This window comes from Carettochelys insculpta, chromosome 1 (assembly GCF_033958435.1).
Source record: "Carettochelys insculpta isolate YL-2023 chromosome 1, ASM3395843v1, whole genome shotgun sequence".
In the NCBI taxonomy this organism is placed as follows: domain Eukaryota; kingdom Metazoa; phylum Chordata; order Testudines; family Carettochelyidae; genus Carettochelys; species Carettochelys insculpta.
Genome location: NC_134137.1, coordinates 170,716,545 through 170,736,874, shown reverse-complemented (window position 1 = coordinate 170,736,874; position 20,330 = coordinate 170,716,545). Strand labels below are relative to the sequence as shown.

General features: G+C 42.7%; 1 long non-coding RNA gene across 1 annotated transcript in view; it reads left to right on the top strand.

Annotated features, from left to right (window-relative positions):
- The window catches only part of LOC142006894 (uncharacterized), a 102,995-nt gene extending 86,783 nt beyond the window's left edge, over nucleotides 1-16,212 (top strand). Inside the window, exon 3 of the long non-coding RNA XR_012643848.1 lies at nucleotides 15,906-16,212. This is a non-coding gene — a long non-coding RNA (uncharacterized LOC142006894). The remainder of the gene's footprint in view (nucleotides 1-15,905) is intronic.
- The last annotated feature ends 4,118 nt before the right edge of the window (nucleotides 16,213-20,330 follow it).

The window sequence follows — 20,330 nt, the reverse complement described above, 5'->3', positions numbered from 1 at the left end:
TGGGCTGCGGATCCGCAAGGCCCTGAGGAAGTGCTTCTCCCGTGGTCCCCAGTAATCGTCCCCAGGACACCAACAGCAGGGCCTTGAGCCAGCAGCCCTACTGTGTCCCCACCACGACACCTCCCTTCGCCTCCTCATAATCATCTAATTCAGCGGGATGGGGATCAAATAACTTCTACTTTAATGAAGAGAAACATTTTGAAAATAAATAGCGTAAGAACCAGCTATATACAAACAGGGAACTGCATGCAGTGGGGGGTCAGTTGGGATGAGGGGGCATAAGAACTTGGAAGGCAGACTTGGGATGGGGTGAGGGCCTCAGTCCATGGAGGGGGTGGGGGACTGCAACCCCACATGGGAGCAAGATCCTGAGCAGCGTCAGCCTCAGGATCCCCTCCCACCAAGGGTTTGGGGTCCCCGTTGGGGCTGGGTTGGGGCCAGGAACACAGGGAGCTATGGAGGAGGTGGAACTGCAGCAGAGTCACACTCGTCAGGGGGTTCTGGGAAGCATGGGTGTGGGCATGGCCCTCAGACTCTGCCAAAACTCCAGGAAGCCTTTGGGGATGGGCGGCAGGGGCAGTGGCAGGTGGAGCAGTGGGGCTGGAGGCAGCTGCCACAGGACTTCAGTTAATCCCAGGATGGCGACCACCACTCCCGGCCGTCCCACAGCCACTGCTCCAAGAGGTCAGTTAGCCCCCAGAGAGTGGCAGTGTGGGCCCTCTGGAGGTCATCGTTTGCACAGCAATGGCCCCTTTGGCCATAGGTCTGCCCTGTTGTTGAGGGACCATGCCAGCTTGTCTTAGTGTTGCCTTGAGGCTGGCTCACTCTGGTCCTGAGGTGGGGCTGGCTTGGCCCTCGCTGGGTGCAGTTCCAGCTGTAAGGGATGTGAGGAGGAGAGACAATGAGTCATTCACACAGCGCAGTCCCTAATACCCTGCCCTCCACTGACAGCAGCAAGCACAGGACAGGGATGTCCCAGGAGCACTGACATCTGTTGCCTGCACAGCTGGCCCTGCTGCACAGACATTCCACAGTGCCTCAAGTCCCAGCTGGACTGCTGTGGTTTCCCCCTACCTTGATGAGCTAGAGGCCAAGTGGGTTGTACAACCATAGAGGGGTCCCCACGTGGGTGGCGGGTGAGCCTGGTGCAGCCTGGCCCTCCCTAGCATCCCCACGCACGTGCGGCTTGCAGCACTGTCCATGGGAGCGGGTCCTGATTCTCGCCTGCAGGCATGCCTGGGTGCAGGGAGCCACATTCCTCAGTGTGTCTGGACTCAAGCTGGTGCCCATGTGGCTAGCCCCCATCCAGCCATGGCAGGGATTGGCAGGGTGCTCTCCCCAAGGCCTGGGGCTTGTCCAGCCTCCTGTGAAGCTGGCAACAGGCTGGCGCCCAAGCCTGGGGACTCACTCTGGGTCCAGGTGGGACACACTTCCTTGCACATGCTTCCATGTGCCAGGACTGCAGTGTGAAGTCACGTCTAAGCCCGGTGACACTCGCAAAACACCTTTTTTTGTGCCCACCTCCCTCACCCTGGGGTGTGTGGTGCACAGGGTGCTTACTGGAGGGACACTGACCCAACTCTGGGGATGCCCCGGAGGTGGGCTGTCTGGAGGGACCCAACTCCAGGGCAATGATGAGGGTGCTCCTCCTCACCTTGGATCTCGTGTCCTCTTCCAGCATTGAGTCCCGAGGTGCTGTTCCTCTGAGGGTTCTGGCTGCCATGGGGAGGGGGTCTCCTCCAAGGTGTCAATGCGGGGAGGTGTCATCCACTGCCAGGAGGCAGTGCAACTCCCTTTAGTAGGGGCAGGTTGCAGATACTTTCCTAGATCTGCGCCTGGTGTTGTGGGCCTGGATGTAGCCCTGGTGGAGTTTCTTCATCTTTGCATGTACCTAATCCATGGTGCAGGCAGAGTGGCCCCATGCTGCCAGGGAGTTGGCCAGCTGGGAGTACATCGGGGCATTCCTTCACTTTGCTTTGGAGTTGAGGAGGGTCTTTTCCTCGTCCCAAAGGTCCAACAGGGCCTGGACCTTGGCCAGGAGGGGGCCCGATGCTTTGTGCCCCGGGGTGGCTCTTGTGACCTTCCAGGTTGCTCCCTTGAAGGGCCAGAGACGTTCCCACGGGACTGGCGCTCTGCCATCTCTGCTGGGTTTGGCAGATGGAGCAGTTCCAAGGCTGTGCTGCTGGGCTCCTTCCACGCTCCCAGCCTCCTGCCCGGGGTGTCTGGTGCTCCCTGCACCTTTAAGAATGGCTGGAGGCAGGGACCATAGAGCGCTGCTTGGTGTGGACAGGGCATCCTGTGGGGCAAGTGCATGGCACCTTGGAGGCCTTTTGCATTTACAGAAGACCCCACACTTCCCTCCCCTGGTACCTGGAATGTTCAGACTGTTAACAGATCTGTCAAGAGAAGTGTTCTGGGGTAATGGCAGAATACTGTTGACAAAAGTGCTGAGGTCCGATTCACTGTTGACAGAATGCCTTGGCAATGTGGACGCTCTGCGGATTTTGTTGATAAAATGCTGGTTTTGTCAACAAAACTCTCTAGACATACCCTGTATGTTTGCCATCTTTCCTGAAATACATGGAGAAAGTGTATATACTATATGCCTGAAATGGCTTTATATTATTTTCCTGTTAAAGTATTAGTTGTTTTAAGTCTAAGATTACACAATAGCATATCATTTGTGTAATATTTAGTTAATTTTAGTACAACTGCTTTGTGTTAGTCTTTTTGTGACTGCTTGTTTGGGAAGGCGTTGAAAGTCACCTTTTAAGAGAAGTACTTGTACGTCCAGTAGGAAGCTTATATCTCAGGTAGGGCAAGTCAGATTTACGTGAGCAAGGTATTGGTTGCCAAAGAGTTAAAGAAAAAAAATTTCAGAAGTTTCCAAATCTTTTGTACTTTGCCAGTGAATTACAATTTCTTTCACACTCAGAAAAGGAAAGCATAACAATTTAAATATGAGTTGAGATATCCAACATATATAATCTGTTAATAAACTTTCAAGCTCCTGAATATTCTTAGTTTTCATATAACAACAAAAGCTTTGAAAGCTGTCGTTATTGGAAATATACAGATTTTGCTAAACAGCTAGACATTCCACAGAATACACTATTACTTTTTAGACACTAAAATAAACATTCATCATTTAGTTGAGATTGGAAGATTCATAGAGGATGTAGTATTTGTGTAGGAGTAGTGTCATGCCGTAAACCTAAGTTTACTTAGTTGGCTGAAGCTAAACAATCATTACAAGGTACAGACATTGTATTGCAAAATAATATGTTGGGCATTGGGATTTCAGATATGTTACAGCTAAGCAAGGAACTATATGATATTTAAACCTCGGGACAAGCCTGTTTTAATAATTTAGTGAATATACATATTTAAAAAGAAGACTTTTATGGTGATAGAAAATATATCCAGCATTCTTCCAAGCAAATCTAACACATGTTGGAAACAAATTCCAGTGCAGTGAACTCTCTAGAGGTGTCACCTGCATTGGAAGCAAAGGATTCTTAAAGTGTTGGGATATATTTTGTCTGTATAATCATCTTTGCTAGGAAGAGGGAATTAGAAATATGTATTAGAGAGACAGGCTGTTAGTGGGGTGTGCCTGTTTTTTCTTGGGGATTATTTATATGGGTGAATGCTGTATATTACCTTGATGCCTTTTACTTTAAATTGTTAGATATCTGCTATTCAAAGATTTAAAAACCCTGGAACTGCCTGACTTAAGTTTGTATACCTGGGGATAGAGTCTATGAGCAATATTGAATGAACTAGGATCTATAAAGGGACCTATAGGGTTGTCTAAGGTGTCGCTGTTCAGCAGATATATTATTTTGGTGTGCTGATCCCAATGGTTTAGAGAGTTTATCAAAACTATTAGTTTCTCCTGGAATATTACAGAGGCATGCAATTAAGCAATTTTCTTCTGATTTGTTTTGACTTTTTGCCACTGTGGTACTACTTTGAGCAGGAACACTGGGCTAGACAGGGAGAGTGGTGAATTAATGGTGAAAACAACTGAAAATGGTATAATCTGTCTTTTACTTCTAATTTAACCATTATTGCACATATTTATTTTTCAATTAGACACTACACAACTTTTTCATGTCTCTTGTATACTTGGATATGTATATTCTGTAACCTCTTAGATTTTAATTTCACATATACTTATTGGATGGAATCAGAAAATTATACTAAATGTGCCTTTGTTAACTTGGAAGAAGAAATAAAATTTCAGCAATGCAATTCAAGGTAATGAAATCCAATATTTTTTTACAGAGGCCCCTTTTTATCAAACATCTTAAAATATAGGTCTTTATAATCTTGTAAGTGGCTCCTCTGAGATAGCCAGTAACATTTTCAAATTAACACTGGGGCTCCATAGCCCAGTGCGTGCTGCTTCCTTCAGACTAGACACAAACTCAACTTCTTTCACCACAGCATTCATGCTGAAATCTCAGTGAAGGCCCATCGTCACCAGAGTGTCTGAAGATCATGCCTAGATAAAGGTACCTTTATTGCAACCTTGAGCCAAACCTTCATCTGGTCAGATTGGGCTCGGCCTTCTTCCTTACTTCCTAGATGATGATAATCTATCTCACTACAGTTCTTCTCCTTGCTTATGCCTGAAAGAGACCGACCTCACTTCTGAAACATTGCATAAAAAAGCTAAGGGAATCCAGCTGCACCACACAGGACTCATGCCTACCGTGCTGGAATGAGCGGTCACGCTGAACATCACTGCCACCCTCGGCAGATGTGTCTTAATACAATAGCTTTAAGATTCAAAATGTACTGTCTAATCACTGGACTGGTGTATTTTACTTCAACTGGGCCAAATGCTAATGGTACTGGATAATCCATGGAAGTTGCACATGTGGAAAGCTGTCAGTTCAGTGAATAGGAAGGTCTTCCTGACACCATACATTGTACCTGTAAATGAGCATTGCTGTTCACAAGACTTCAAATATGCCCCAATAATCAAATCCGCTGATTTCCAAGTTGCTTTCCACAAAATGCTTGATACTGCTCTAAAACAGTTAGTGTCCCCTCTTCCCCCACTTCCACATTCTACTCAGACCCAGCCTTGGGCAGGTGAGATCCTTGTTTGGAGCTGAGAAACCCTGATCAATTATTTTCCCATTTCATGCACACATGCTAATGCACTATTGGTGATGAAGGGAAATAACTGATACTTGTGGTGTATGCTTTAATAAGAGAGAAAATGCAAATATGGTATGGACTTGGTAAATTTGAGAATTAAAATGTCCAAGTATCTCTTTAAAAGTTGCAAATTCTACAGAGCCTTTTAACCCTTGTTATTTTATACCTCACTACGTTATGGCACATCTTTCAGAGGTAGATCTGTGCTTTACCTGTTTTAATTTTTAAACAAATTTATAGGGAAAGTCGCATTAACATATGGAGCCAATATACTAGGCTTTTTTAATGCACATACTGGTAGAGCGAAAGTAGATTTGCAGAAAAAGTGGGTTGAGCAGTGCTTAACATGGGTCTTTTTAAATGTATTGTAGTGTGGTTAGAATAGATTTTTTCATAAATTCTCTTCTAGTATCTGGCAATATAGTTCTTGAGCTATAGTAATTTGAGATTTATTTTCCTTTTTTGTAATAAAAAAATTTACTGAACTTTATGAAGGATACAAAAAATGTTGAGATAATGAATCAAGAACTTACGTATAACATACAGTGCACCACTGGAACAAGAAGGAAAGAAGGAAGGCACAGTATGTTACTGTACATTTAGGATGCGTACATTAAATGTGAGATTAAAGTAATTCCAGATATTGAGGAACATTCCATTTTGTCATGTCTCTGGGTATAACATTTCTCAGATTCTTTCTTTGAGTGCTTGCTCATATATATTGGAGTTAGGTGCATGTGCGACAGTTGTCTGAAAGTTTTTCCCTACCAACTATCAGCTGGATTGGCTGGGGAGCATCCTGGAGTGGCACCTCTGCGAAGCCTGTATATGACCCAGCCCACCCGGCACCTCTCAGTTCTCTTCTTTCCACCTGTGGTGCCTATTCCACTGTTGTAGTGAAGCACCTGTGGATACACAACAGCTCCCTAGCTCTGTCTGTGCTTCATTTCCACTTGTGCACAAAGTGCTCCTCAAGGTTTGCAGGGACAAGACAGACATAACCTCATCGCCCCAGTTTGGGCTCACAGCATTGGTACCTCACACTGATGGACCTGTCCATGCTTCCACCCATTCGACTTCCCCTGGTTCCGGACCTCACCGTACAGAACCATGGTTCCTTCCACCACCTGGACCTCCAGTCTCTTCACCTCATGACATGGTGGCTCTGTGGTTGACTGCCAAGCAGGCTTACTCAGGACCAGTGCAGCAGGTCCTCCCCAGCAGCCGCAAACTAGCTATGTGACAGATCTACACGGCCAAGTGGATGTGCTTCTCCTGCTGATGCACTCCGTTTGACCTTGTAGCTCTGTCTACCTCCGTCCCACAGTTATTAGACTACCTCATGTCCCTGAAGTGTCAAGGCCTTGCCTCGTCATCCACCAAGGTGCACCTGGCAGCTATATTGGCCTTCTGCCCTGGGGAAGGCAGGTGTTCCGTGTTTGCAAACCCCATGATGGGGTGCTCCCTTAGGCACTGGACTGACTTCATCCACTGGTTTGCCAGCCATTCCTGGCTTGGGACCTTAACCTAGTCCTCTGGGTGCTTGTGGGACCTCCCTTCAAACCACTGGCCACTTGCTCTCTCTTCTGCCTCTCCTGGAAAGTGACCTTCCTGTTGGCGATCGCCTCTGCCAGAAGAACATCTGGTCCTAATGTCTGCACCCCTATACACAGTGTTCCATAAAGACAAGGTCCAACTTCACCCTCGCCTGGCGTTCCTGCCTAAAGTGGTCTCCAGGTTGCGTGTTAGTCATGAAATTTTCCTGCCTGTTTTCCATCCTAAACCTCATAGCTCCCTGTGGGAGCAGCAGCTCTGCTTTCTCAATGTGAGATGAGTGCTTGCCGTGTATATTGACCAGACCGCGCCATTCTGCAAAACCATGCAGCTCTTCATGGCCATTGCTGAACTCAGTGTCACAGCACGTCTCTTCCTGGATTGTATCCTGTACACAGGCCTGTTATGACCTCAGAAAAGTTTCCTCGCCATCTGTTATTGTGCACTCTACATGCACGCAGGCTTCCTCATCTGCCTTCCTGGCATGTATGCCTCTCCAGGAGATCTGTCGTGCTCCCACATGGGTTCTCTGTGCATACCTTCATGGCTCACTAGGCCATTGTGCAGTAATCTAGATGAGATGCAGGCTTTGGGGCTGCAGTCCTGGAATCAGCCATGCTATGAATCCTCCTTCTCCTGGATTTAGCTTGGGAATCACCTAACTCAGATAGATATGAGCAAGCACTGGAAGAATAAAAAATGGTTACTCATCATTGTATCTGTTGTTCTTCAAGATGTGTGGCTCATATCTATTTGAAACCCATCCTCCTGCCTCACTATCATAATGGTTGGAAAGAAGGAACTGAGGGGTGCCTCATTGGCTAGATCATATATAGGCTTTGCATAAGTGTCACTCCAGGGGGCTCCCCAGCTGACCTGGCTGGTAGTTGCTGGGAAAAACTTTCCAAAAGCCATGCGCGCACACAACTGGAATAGATATGAAAAACACCTCTCGAAGAACAACAGTTAAAATGGTAACTTTTTTTTTTTGGTAAAGAAGTTAAGACTGTGGAAGTAAATGGTAAGTTATACTTGTTCACAAACAGGGAGGAACTAGTTGGAGAAGTGGAAGTGGATGGCAGCCTGGGGTGTAGTGATCATGAGATGGTAGATTTCAGGATCCTAACAGAAGGAAGAAAGGTGAGCAGTGAAATACAGACCCTTGATTTCACAAGAGGAGACTTTGACTCGCTCAGAGAACTGATGGGCAGAACCCTGGGAAGCTAATATAAAGTTAAAAAAGAGTCCAGGAGAACTGGCAGTATTTTAAAGAAGTCTTATTGAAAGCACAGGAACAAACCATCCAAATGCTCAATAAGAAAAGCAAATATGGTAGGCAACCAGCTTGGCTTCCAGAGAAATTCTTGACGAGCTTAATTTCAAAAAGGAAGTGTATAAGAAGTGGAAACTAGGTCTAACGGGGAGTATAAATATATTGCTTGAGAATTCAGGGGAGTAACCAGGAAGGCAAAAGCACAATAGGAACCGTTGCTAGCAAGGAATGTGAAGGATAACAAGAAGGGTTTCTACAGGCATGTTAACAATCAGAGGGTGATCAGGGAGAGTGTGCGGTCGTTACTGGATAAGGGAAGTAACCTGATGACAGATGATGTGGGAAAGGCTGAAGTACTTAATGCTTTTTTTGCTTCTGTCTTCTCGGACAAGGTCAGCTTGCAGACTACTGCACTAGGCAATGGAGTATAGGAAGGAGGTGGGTAGCCCTCGGTGGCAAAAGAACGGGTTAAACGCTATTTAGAAAAGATTGACGTGTACAAATCCATGAGTCCGAATTTAATGTATCCAAGGATACTCAGAGAATTGGCAAATATCATTGTGCAGAGCCTTTGGCCATTATCTTTGAAAACTCATGGAGATCAGGTGAGGTCCTGGATGACTGGAAAAAGGCAAATATAGTACACATCTTTAAAAAAGGAAAGGAGGACAATCCGAGGAGCTATAGACCAGTCAACCTTACCTCAGTCCCCAGAAAAATAATGGATGGGATCCTCATGGAATCCATTTTGCAGCACTTGGAAGAGGGGAAAGTGATCAGGAGTAATCAACATGGATTCACAAAGGGCAAGTCATGTCTGACCAATCTGATTGGTTTCTATGATGAGGTGACTGGCTCTGTGAATATGGGGAAGTCAGTGGATGTGATATACCTTGACTTTAGCAAAGCTTTTTATACAGTCTCCCACAATATTCTTGCCCAGAAGTTAAGGAAATATGGATTGGATAAATGGACTGTCAGATGGGTAGAAAGCTGCCTGGACTGTTGGGCCTAATGGATAGTGAGCAACAGCTAGCTGGTGGTCAGTTTCAAGTAGATCAGTTCTAGGGCTGCTATTCTTAAACATCATTACTAATGACTTGGATGGGGGGGATGGATTGCCCCCTCAGCAAATTTGCAGGTGACAGTAAACTAGAGGTATAGGTAGATACGTTGGTGGGTAGGGATAGGGTCCGAAGTGACCTAGCCAAATTGGAGGATTGGGCTAAAAGACATCAGATGAGGTTCATCAAGGACAAATGCAGAGTCCTGCACTTAGGATGGAACAATCCCCAGCATTGTTACAGGCTGAGGGGGACTGACTGCCTAAGTAGTAGTGCAGCAGAAAAGGACCTGGGGATTACAGTGGATGAGAGGCTGGTTGTGGGTCAACATTATGCCCTTGTAGCCAAGAAGGCTAATGCCATATTAGGATATGTTAGCAGGAGAAGTTATTATTCCTCTCTATTTGGCACTGGTGAGGCCACATCTGGAGTACTGCATCCACTTCCGGGCCCTCCAGTATAGAAAGGATGTGGATGCATTGGAGAGGGACCAGCAAAGGACAGTGAAAATGATTCGGGGGCTGGGGCACATGACCTGTGAGGCAAGGATGAGGGATTTGGGCTTATTTAATTTGCAGAAGAGAAGAGTGAGGGCTGATTCGATAGCAGCCTTCAACTTCCTGAAGGAGGGCTCTAAAGAGGATGGAGAGAGGCTGTTCTCAGTAGTGAAAAATGGCAGAACAAGGAGCAATGGTCTCAAGTTACAGAGTGGGAGGTGTAGGTTGAATACTAGGAAAAATTATTTCACTAGGGCCATGTCTACACTAGCCCAAATCGTCGAAATGACCATGCAAATGGCCATTTCGAACATTACTAATGAGGCGCTAAAATGCACATTCAGTGCCTCATTAGCATGCTGCTGGCCGCGGTTCTTCAAAATTGCTGCTTTTTGCTGCCGCACAGTTCATCCAGATGGGGGTCCTTTTTGAAAGGACCCCCGGAACTTCGAAATCTCCTTATTCCTATCAGCAGAAATCAGCAGATTTGAGCTAGTGTAGACGTAGCCTAGGAGGGTGACTAAGCACTGGAATGCGTGGTGGAATTTCCATGACTGGAGATTAAGTCCCACCTTGACAAAATCCTGGCTGGGATGATTTAGATAGGGTTGATCCTGCTTTAGTCAGGAGGCTGGCCTTGATGACCTCCTGAGGTCCCTTCGACCCCTAGGATTCTACGATTCTATATGCAGTGTTAGCCCCTAACCTTCTTGAAATGTGAGTAGTTGGGAAGGAAAGAATTTTGTCACCTCCGTACTATTTCTCAACAAACCGATGAGTACACAGAATTGCTACCTGTTGCATATTCTAAACTTTGTTTAGATCGTTAAAGGACAAAGTTGACTAAACTGCGTGATTTATATCCTCTGACATTATTTTAAAGATTTTGGTGGTATTTGGTTTTGTTACACTTGTTTACAAGGTTATGTTGGTTGGGATTCCACATAAATAAAATGCAAATATTATCTCTACCATTCAGAGTGCTGACCACATACTTGTGGTTTAAACTTTTGCCAAATATTTCAATGTATAGCCACAGACTCAGTCTGGGTGGCATAATCAAAAACAGTCACTCTGTTTCTGTGATGACCTGCTTTTTTTAATTAGGAGCATCACCGACTGAATCATTTAAGTCAAGGTCTGTGTGTGTGACACCCTTTTATTTTAAAGCAGTAAAAGACAAAAAAAAATCGGAATGCATTTTTGTTAGTTATAAGAAATGAATAATACGATTGCCAGTGTTCAAGACAGCTGGGAAATACTGAATCTGTCCCAGGAAGCACCAACAGGCACAGATAAGACTCACTGTGCAGCCTAGAGGATGTGCTGACCTGAATTTTGTTGTATACTTTATCATCAGTCTTTCCCTCTCTCTTTCATATATTTGGACTTAATGTGGAGATAGAAAAGGAATTTGACATGAGTTAGTCTTTGTGGACCTCTCTAACCCCTCTGTACAAAACATGAACTTAGGAACTCTCCTGGAATATCGTTAAAATAAAAGTTCAAAATAAGTTTTGCAAATCTATTTTGGTACTTGTATGTGTAGCGTCCAGGACACACTCTCCTCCCACCAACAGAATCATATCAAAATGCTTTTTAAAGTTAACCCTTAAAAATATATGGAAAAGGGAAGGTGGTGGTGTTTACACAGCAAATATGGTGTTTTTGAATAATGAAAAATCTTTGTATGACTTATTGAGTTTAATAACAAATTGTGTTCTTGAGTTTTATATGTAAGAAAGTGGGTTAAAATTTCAGTTTTGAGTCTGACCTGAGGTACATGAAGTTATTGGTAACATAGAGCCAGATCCAAAGCCCATGGAGTCAATTGGAACCTTTCAGTTAACTTGAACGTTTCCCCCAGTTTTTGATGGGGGTGTGGCCTCCGTCAACTGTTTTGTTTGAGTCCTGGCTTAAAGAAACTTCTTTTGACAACCAAAGTATTGAGAGCTAGAACTCTAAAACTTAACTTTTTTGTGAAAGATTAAGAAGTTTATGGTCAGAGTCCTGGAGTCCTCTAACTTCCTTGCATTCCTGGTAAAGAAATGATACTGCATTAGATTCATTGTTTGATTATCTGCTGGTGATGGACCAAAGTCATATATGCATATGCTGATTCTTTCAGCTCTCAAAGCAGTCTGTTTTTGATATTATTGACCATGTAGTCATGGTTTGCTTTCCTCAGACCCTTCTGGAAAGGAGGCTGGAGAGTGCCTTTAGTAGTAGTAGGGGGTGTGTGTGTGTGTGTGTGTGTGTGTGTGTGTGTGTGTGTGTGTGTGTGTGTGTGTGTGTGTGTGTGTGTGTGTGTGTGTGTGTGTGTGTGTAAGAGAGAGAGATTCCCAAGGGTAAAGTGTAGTGACTGCAAATCATTCAGAGGTAGTCTATGATGGTGATGGTCTATTTTTTTTGTCAGCCCTCCATGTATAGTATATGTGAAATGAGATTTGTGAGGTCTTTTTGGCCGTACCTTGATGATGCATCTTAATGTGTCATTCACCAAACCTAAATAATGGCTTCTCTCCACCTGGCAATAATTAGCTTTTGGTGAGAGTAAGCTAGGGAATCTTCCAATTGCCGTAGTCGTGCATGCATTCATGATACTTTAGTTTGGGAATGTTGTACCATAATTTACTAGGTTACTCCTGAAGGCCATTTTCTCAGCTGATATATATTGGTTTAAATGAACTTCAACAGAGCTGTGTCCATTTATGCCAGCTGAGATCTGGCCCTTCAGCTCTTGTGCACAATGACTGCTAAGTCTGCTGCCAGCTATAGGAAATGTGTGTTTAACGCTGTACTCCAGCTGCACTAGTTCCATGTTTGTTTACAGATGAAATTTAAAGTACTGATTTTGGTCCCTGTCCAGTTTGGATGTTGGTCACCTGAAAGACACTCCTTTTCTCTCACTCTTTTCATATCCCCCCAAGATAGTGCCTAGAGTATTTCTTTCACTGTAATTCAGATAGTACAGTAGTATGTCTGCAAAGAACCTATTATAGTTCAAATACTTACATTTATAAAACAACGGTAACTAAAACCAAACCAAAAATACCAGAATAATTTTGCTTATCAGTTCAAATTGAAAATGCAACATGGGAAAACACCTTAAAGAATAGAGGGTAAGAGAACTTTTTACCCATCATTTTGCCTGATTATTTTTGGCATTTAGGTTAAAAGAACTTTCTGTATTAGAAACTAAAAGGCAACTCTTCCTGCATTCTAGTATGCTGAATTCTTAATAATCCATTTAAAAATAATTTCCTACTTTAGTGAAAGAAAGAAATGCATCCTAAAGTTTGATTTAATTTCATAGCTGTCTACTGTATGTTAACATTTTTTTTTTGGTTTTTATTTTTCTCTCACAAAAAATACTTATCCTTTTTTCAAAGAGGTGTCACATTTAGTGCCTCAGGTAAAAATTCATATCCTATATTTACATTAAACAGAAATCAGTTTACCCCCAGAATTGTAAGAGCTAAAATTTTAAAATGGTATTTTCAGGACTTCATCACTCCCAAAGAAAAAGACCAAGCCAAGGGATTATTGAGCATTTTCTGTATTGTGTACTTCATTAAACAGATTATCTCCATTAGACTGACAAGCTGTCTGCTCTAAAGTTGTAAAACCCGTATTCCACATAGCTTCACTTCCAAACCAGTCTTGAGTCTTCTGATCAAAATGCTAATGGCAAGATGAAATACAGGCCCTGTGTTTTCCTTTTATTACTAGTAGTAGTAGTTTTAAGTGTGGAGCAAAAGGGCATCTCCCAGAATGTCAAGCATGTTCCTGTTTGTACAGGCTAACCTGTAAACGAAAAAAAAAAGGAAGGAGAGAGACATTGAAAAGTTCAGTTCTTGAGAATTTGTTTCATATTGATTAACATAATTGGTACATCTTATGACAGAAACACTGTATGAAAAGCCAGTAATTAGAATTAATTTTTAAGTCTATCCCACATATTTGATAGCTCTGATTCATTTTATTATATTCGCTCTTCCTTCACCCACAGCAAAACAAACTTAATTTGATTCATACCCTCGGGGGGGGGGAAAAAAAACCCCTTGAAATTACTCACATGGTTATGATTCAGCTTGACATGGAATCCTGTCCTCCACTATCCTCCCCTCCTCCCACCCAAATCACCCCCACCCTTACCCACTATGTATTTATGTCACTGCAGTCTGAAAATATTGTGAATGGCAGTTTAAAAACAGGGTAAAAGAAATCTTTTTCCAAAGTTCTGTATGACTTATGTCTACATGCCTTTAACAAGCTTTTCCTTGTTCCAAGTGATATTAAGACAGTAGCAGTATTGTATTTGGCTGCATCTACACTACATTCCCCTTTCGGAGGAGGAATGCAACTGAGGGAGACTGAAAATGTAAAGGAAGCTCTGATTTACAAATCATGTGCTTTATTTGCATAATCTCATGCAATCATGTTTCCAGAAGAGACTTTTCCGAAAGCAAAACCAGCCGTGTAGACAGTTCCTTGAGGGTGGGGGGGGGAAACGTTTTCTAAAGAACCCTTATCCCTGAAAAGAATTGTTGGGTTTTGAAGTGCTATGTGACTGCTGGTTTATTTTGTTAGAATACAGACTAACACAGCTACCTTTCTGTTGTTATCCCTAATAAATGTAGCTCATGGGTAGAGGACTTGGTGAAGTGTTACGTTTGTTAAAACCTTGGGTTAACTTTCTAAGGGATTTAAAAGATTTGAAAAAATAATTATGGTATCCCCTGGATTCTTAGAAGTTCCTAATAATTATGGGTTTACACTGAGTCAAACTTCCTTCTAAAAATGTATGGCGGTCTGAGTCTGGCTAGGGGTTCCTGACAAATATTACTGACACACTGATATTTTCTGCTGTAGAACATGGGTCCTCCCTTTTTTCACTCTGAGGGACAGCTCTTTTGGATACCCAGAGTATGCCTGAGCGCTACTGTAAGTTTCAGGCTATGAATCATGTCTACAAGGAATCTACTCCCCACTGCTATGGAGGTTTGTTGCTCTTTGAAACAAGAGGGTGGGGGTTGGGGTGTGTGTGAGAGGTAATTTGAGTCATCTTGAATGGTTTATCCTGGCTTACATTTCTTACCCATAATTTGGGATTGGCAAAAATCAGCAGTGGCAAGAAGCCTTGCATAAGTCCCAGTTTTGCATCTAACAGCAGTTAATGCAGCCCTACAATGTTCATAGCCATGTGCGGGGGCAATGTGAAGATGAAATTTGGTACAATTCTAAGTGTTAATAGACAAACACTGATTCTTTTCAAACACCTGTTGTTCTGTGCATTTTTAAAGAGTTGGAGGTAACTTTCATCTCCAATATTTTTGGGCTGCCAATTAGACTTGTTGATTTCTTACAAACTATTTCTATTTTGTTAAACAAATCTTTAAAATGACAATAAATTGGCAGAATCTAGTCTTTAAGTTGTATGAATAATATAAATTCTACTGAATGAAGACAGGAAAGAATAGAGCTGGCTATCACTGATTATTTTTCATATTGTAATCACTGTTTTTGAAGTTGACATGAATGAACTGATACATAAATTAAGGAGAGGCTTCATGTTTTCCTTTGCTTTGAAAATATCTGTGTGTGTGTGTGTGTGTGAGAGAGAGATGTTTTTATGAATGATATTTACAAGCTTTCTCATGATGGACTGGAGAATGCTTGTTTTCATTTTGTTTTAGAAAATAAATATTGGTGGGGACAGAGAATGAGTTGGTGGCTATGCAAACCAAATTTCAGAATGAGGAATTGTTTGAATATGTGTCAGACATTTCACTTATTTGTATACTGGCTGGTTCTGAATGTCCCTGTGAGGCAAGGGGGTTTCCTGCTGTAAAGCACTAACAGTGTTCAGCCATGGGCGTTTTCTATTTGAGCTTGCTTTTTTTTTTTTTGTTCAATGAGTGTCCTTTATTTAACCCCGTCGATTCATAAAGTTCTCTGTCGTGCAATTGGGACTGCCTTGTCATATGACTAAGCCTGTGATTGGTCAGCAGCTAATTGGCGGTTCTCTATAAGAACTCCGTGCATTAGAGCTAACTGAAGCTTTACTCTCTTCCACTGCTGAACTACTCTTAGATTGTAACTGTGAGTGAGAGTGATTCAGCAACATGTGATAACAGAGTTTTCAGAGTTGTAGGTTTGGCCAAGCTGTTGATAGACAATAAAGCCTGTGAAGCCAACTTGGATTAATGAGTGTCGCCTATGAACTGGTAACTGTCAAGTTAAGAATGTTTACTGTATAAGAAGAATGTTGTTTAAAATCTTTGCCAGGAACGTGTATAGACTTATTATGCTTTTCATTTCTTCTTTGTTTTGTCACAGGAATAAAGGTTGATGGCTTCTTACTTTGGAGACTGACTGTAAGAAAAAAATGTCTACAACAAAGATATTTTATAATCTGATTTGTCTAGCTGTGATGAAGAATTTTAGTTAAGGGAAGCGGCTGCAATCTGTCACCAGGATTATTCAGAGTGGGTAAGTGTGAAATGACGTTGCCTACTAAAGGATATTGTCTGGTCCATGCTATAATTATAAAATTGTTTGCAGATTTCTAGTAGTGCAACTATGATTACTCCAAAAAAACACAAGCCTAGGTACTCAGTCTAGTTAAACATACATTTGAAAATGGCTTTTTGGGGCTTGGAAGGAATGTTTAACTCTTTGGTTTTGTTCTCTCTCTCCCTAGAGGGAAAAGTTTACTAAACTTTCTAGGAACTATGGATAAAAGTGAATTTAATGCATCAGTTTGTGATGTTCCTTTTAGACAGTTTTAAAAATGAAATCTTTGGTTCTTAAAGGGTGTAAACAAAAATTTCAACATAATATTTAGTAAGTGTGGATTTTGATGACTCATAAAATGGAGAGAAGTTACTTTTCTGAACTAGAAGTTGTATATTTTTATGAGGCATAAGTGCATGTAAAAATGAGATTTTTTTTAAAAATTCTGATTAGTTCATTAGTCACTACTTGATGGATGTCAAGTATAGGAGGGGTAGCCATGTTAGTCTGGATCTGTAACAGCAGCGAAGGGTCCTGTGGCACCTTATAGACTAACAGAAAAGTTATGAGTATGAGTCTGTGCTCATGAAAGCTCATGCTCAAAACTTTTCTGTTAGTCTCTAAGGTGCCACAGGACCCTTCGCTGCTGTTACTTGATGGATGTGGTATGATCATAACATAAAATGTGGTCTGAATGTCCAGTTTAATCAACAAATAGATGTGATACCTGTCACTTGGGCAGTTAGTACATAGTTCTTTTGTCTCCTAATTCTGTCCATCTGTCAGACAGAACTGAAATTTAGCCTAAGTAAATGGAATCCTGTGAGTCCACTTAGACTAGAAATAGTCACAACCTGTATTTGAAGAAAAAAATGTTACTTGTACTTTTAAATGTTTTCAGAATAACCTCAGATGAGAACAAAAATAAAAAGCTACTGTGGGATTTTGAGACTGGTTTCACTTCATTTAGTGCCTATCAATAACTTCTTAATGTTGCCTTTTTTTAAAAAAGGGTGGAGGTTTAGGTGGTAGAACGATGGCAATTTGGTTGTCTAAATTTTTCAAATGCATTTTTTTATTTCCTAATACAATGTTCGGAAGCTCTTTGAACAATACTTTTTGTAAAAATAGAACTCAAGGTTACTGTGTGGCTAAATTCATTGCAAAAATGAGCAGGAAATGTCTAATAAGAGGAGCAATAAAAATAATAGACTTTAAGATAAGAATGTCTTTTAAGGGCATTGTTCCCTTGCAAATCAGGAAGAATGTGACCCAACCTTTGCAATCAGATTTTCTTAGTTAAGGTGTGGCCAGGCACCACCTGGGAAAATGCTACTTGTTAGCCTTAAGCAATCTGTGTTTAGAGGTTTTATACTCTCTTTGAAAATCATGAGCTGGGAACATTTCACTTTTTTTAATCTAATTAATATTTCATAATAGGCCAGTAAATGCAGGAGGTTAAAATTCTGCCATCAGTACTACTTTCTCCAAATAACACATACAAAAATATATGAACTGCCCCCCCCCCAAAGTATTTTAATGGATTTGTCCATTTTTAACCTAATAACTTACCCTATATGCCTTTTGGTTTCAGTCACATGATCTGAAATACTTTTGTCAGTGAAGACTGGCTGACTCATTCAAATAAAAGGGAAATGTCAGAAACTAAACAAACACGTCCCAGTTGAATTTTCTTTAGATCATGTCTGTTATGTGTGTTGTCATATCATTGACTGTTTCCAATTTATTCATAAAAAGTTAACATTTAAAACCACATTTTACCCTGCTTCTGGCAGTCTGTTTACACTCTAATTTTTGTTAACTAAACTAATGAAACATTTGCAGACTCTGTAAAATGAATATTCTCTGGGTTATTGTATTACAAAACTATAAAAACCCACTTCCATATTGAAAATAAACTTTGCTAAATATGCCGGTAATGAGGTTTGTAGATTAAATTCTCTCATAGGTTCTTAGGTTCTGTGAGGAGAAAAGAGGGTGGAGAAAAGTATCTAGAGACACAAAATTGTTTTTGGTTTTGTGTTTTTGTTTTAAAATTCTAATTGACATATGCAAATTATGTAAACAATTAAAAGTAATTTTAGATGGTGCGTGGGTTCTATAGAGAATAAAGAAAAGGGCATTTCCATTAGTAGCATAAAGATTGTTCAGGAGCATCCAAAAAGTCAAATTATTGCTTCCATGCCAACAGTGTTGGGTTTGGGAGTCTCACTTAAAAACTACAGAGCTACAAAGGCAGCTTGTTTTTAGACTTGGGGGAGGGATGGCAGTACTTGCCTAGGATGCATGTGATAATGCACTGCTCTTCTGAAAAGGGTTATCTGGAAGGTCAGACCAAATTCTGGGTTGCTTCCCTACCATATAACTCCATTATTTTGGTTAGTGTCACAGCATGTGAGTAACATCTGAAATTGGCCCCATTTTCACTGGGATGTGTGTCCTTTTGAAAACCAGAAGTTTCCACAGCGTGCGTGGGTGTGTGTGTGTTTTCCAGTGGTGTCTTGAATTGGTTAGGGTATGTAAGTCATTTCTGCAGGCATGTCCTTGCTAGCAATATGGTACAGCACTTTGGAGACCATTAGTCATTTTCTCAGAAATGGCATTAGTGGTTCCTGTGCACATATAGATAGTTGTAACTCAAGGAAACATTATGGGGAGGGCCCATCCTTTCTAGCCTTAAAGAGCTAAAGTCTCCTCGTGTGACTTATTCCAGTCCTGGGCAGCCCCATGGTCTCCCCATCTCCTCCCCATTGCACGTTACCTGCTGTGGGTGGGTAGTGCTCTTTCCTCTTCCTATGCATTCTCCCAAGCAGTCTCCGGCAATGCTGCATGCTGGGGACACTACCCAGTGAAGCTGTGCTGTGCTGTGCTGTGCTGTGCTGTGCTGTGCTGGCAGCGTCCCAGGCAGGTAGCATGGCCAGAATTGGAAGAGGAAATGCTCCGGCCCCACCTCTTCCCTTCTGGGTCTACCACTGGTCCCTTCCCCACTTCCCTCCCCTCCCCACCAGCATTTTAGTGAGTGGCATGAGAGCCATGTGCACCCCTCCCACACGTCACCTCAGCTTCTGTTTATAATACTGAAACATTTCAGGACTAATGTTGACAGCTCTCACGTACACAGTTCCTAGAGCTGACAGAAATTGGCCAGTGGCGCAGATTTCCAACTACTTGTCTAATTGTTACAAATAGAAGCATGTATGAAAAAGTCCCTCAGGGCTGGTGATTACAGAAAATTGAGTACAGTAAGCCCTCAAAGTGTGCAATTTTGAGCTGCGCTTAACTCACATTAACATAAGTTAAGCGCAACTCAAAATCCCACTCCTGCCCCGCCCCCCCCCCCGGCTCCGGTTCGGTCCCCCCACAGCCTCGCTCACCATCAGCACATGGCTGCAGTTCAACCCCCCGGCCTCAGTTCAACTCCCCTGCCCCCCCCCCGGCCTCGGTTCAAACCCCCTGCAGCCTGGATCACCCCCCTCCCATCCCCATGCAGGGCTCCAGGTCACCTTTCCCCCACACAGATGGCTGTGGCTCAATTCCACCCCTCCATCCTCCCTGCAGCCCAGGCTTAACCCCTGCACTCCCCTCCCATGGCCCCAAGCCACCTCCAGGCTTCTCCTTCCCCAGGTGCCCCCCCTCCAACCCCAGGACTTAACTTTCAAAAGGAGCTCTAGGTACTCCTGCTGCTTCCCCAGAGCCAGAACGTGTATTCTGCAGGGGAAAAAAGCCCCCTCCATGCCCCCTGACTTTTGTGAAATTCCAGTTATACAAAGGTGCATGGGACCACAATCCTCGCCATAACTTGAGGGACTACTGTAGTCAAAGGTAAGAGAGAAAAATCTTTTATGGATTGAAGACAGAGAGAGAAATGGAGAGAGAGAAAACAAAGTTTGGGGGGAAAAATGAATGGAAGAAATTTAGTATGGTGCCCAGTTATCTGAAAGAGCTTAGGGAATGATGGTCAATAAATAGATTGAGTCTCACAGGAAAGATGAACAATGAATGAGGTGGCAAGTTGTTTGAAGAGGACACAGACTTACTGTTTGCATCAAGGGCAAATGTTTCACCCAGCCTTCTGAAGATACCACAGAAGAAGCAGTGATGTCAGCTGTACAGCAAAGATGAGTCCCATTAGTCGTGGGAGCTTTCCCTTCAACTGTACCCATGTAGAATTTTTGTCCGCTATAGATTTATCTGCTTCCCTTTGCAGAAAAGCGAACAAGTAACTGC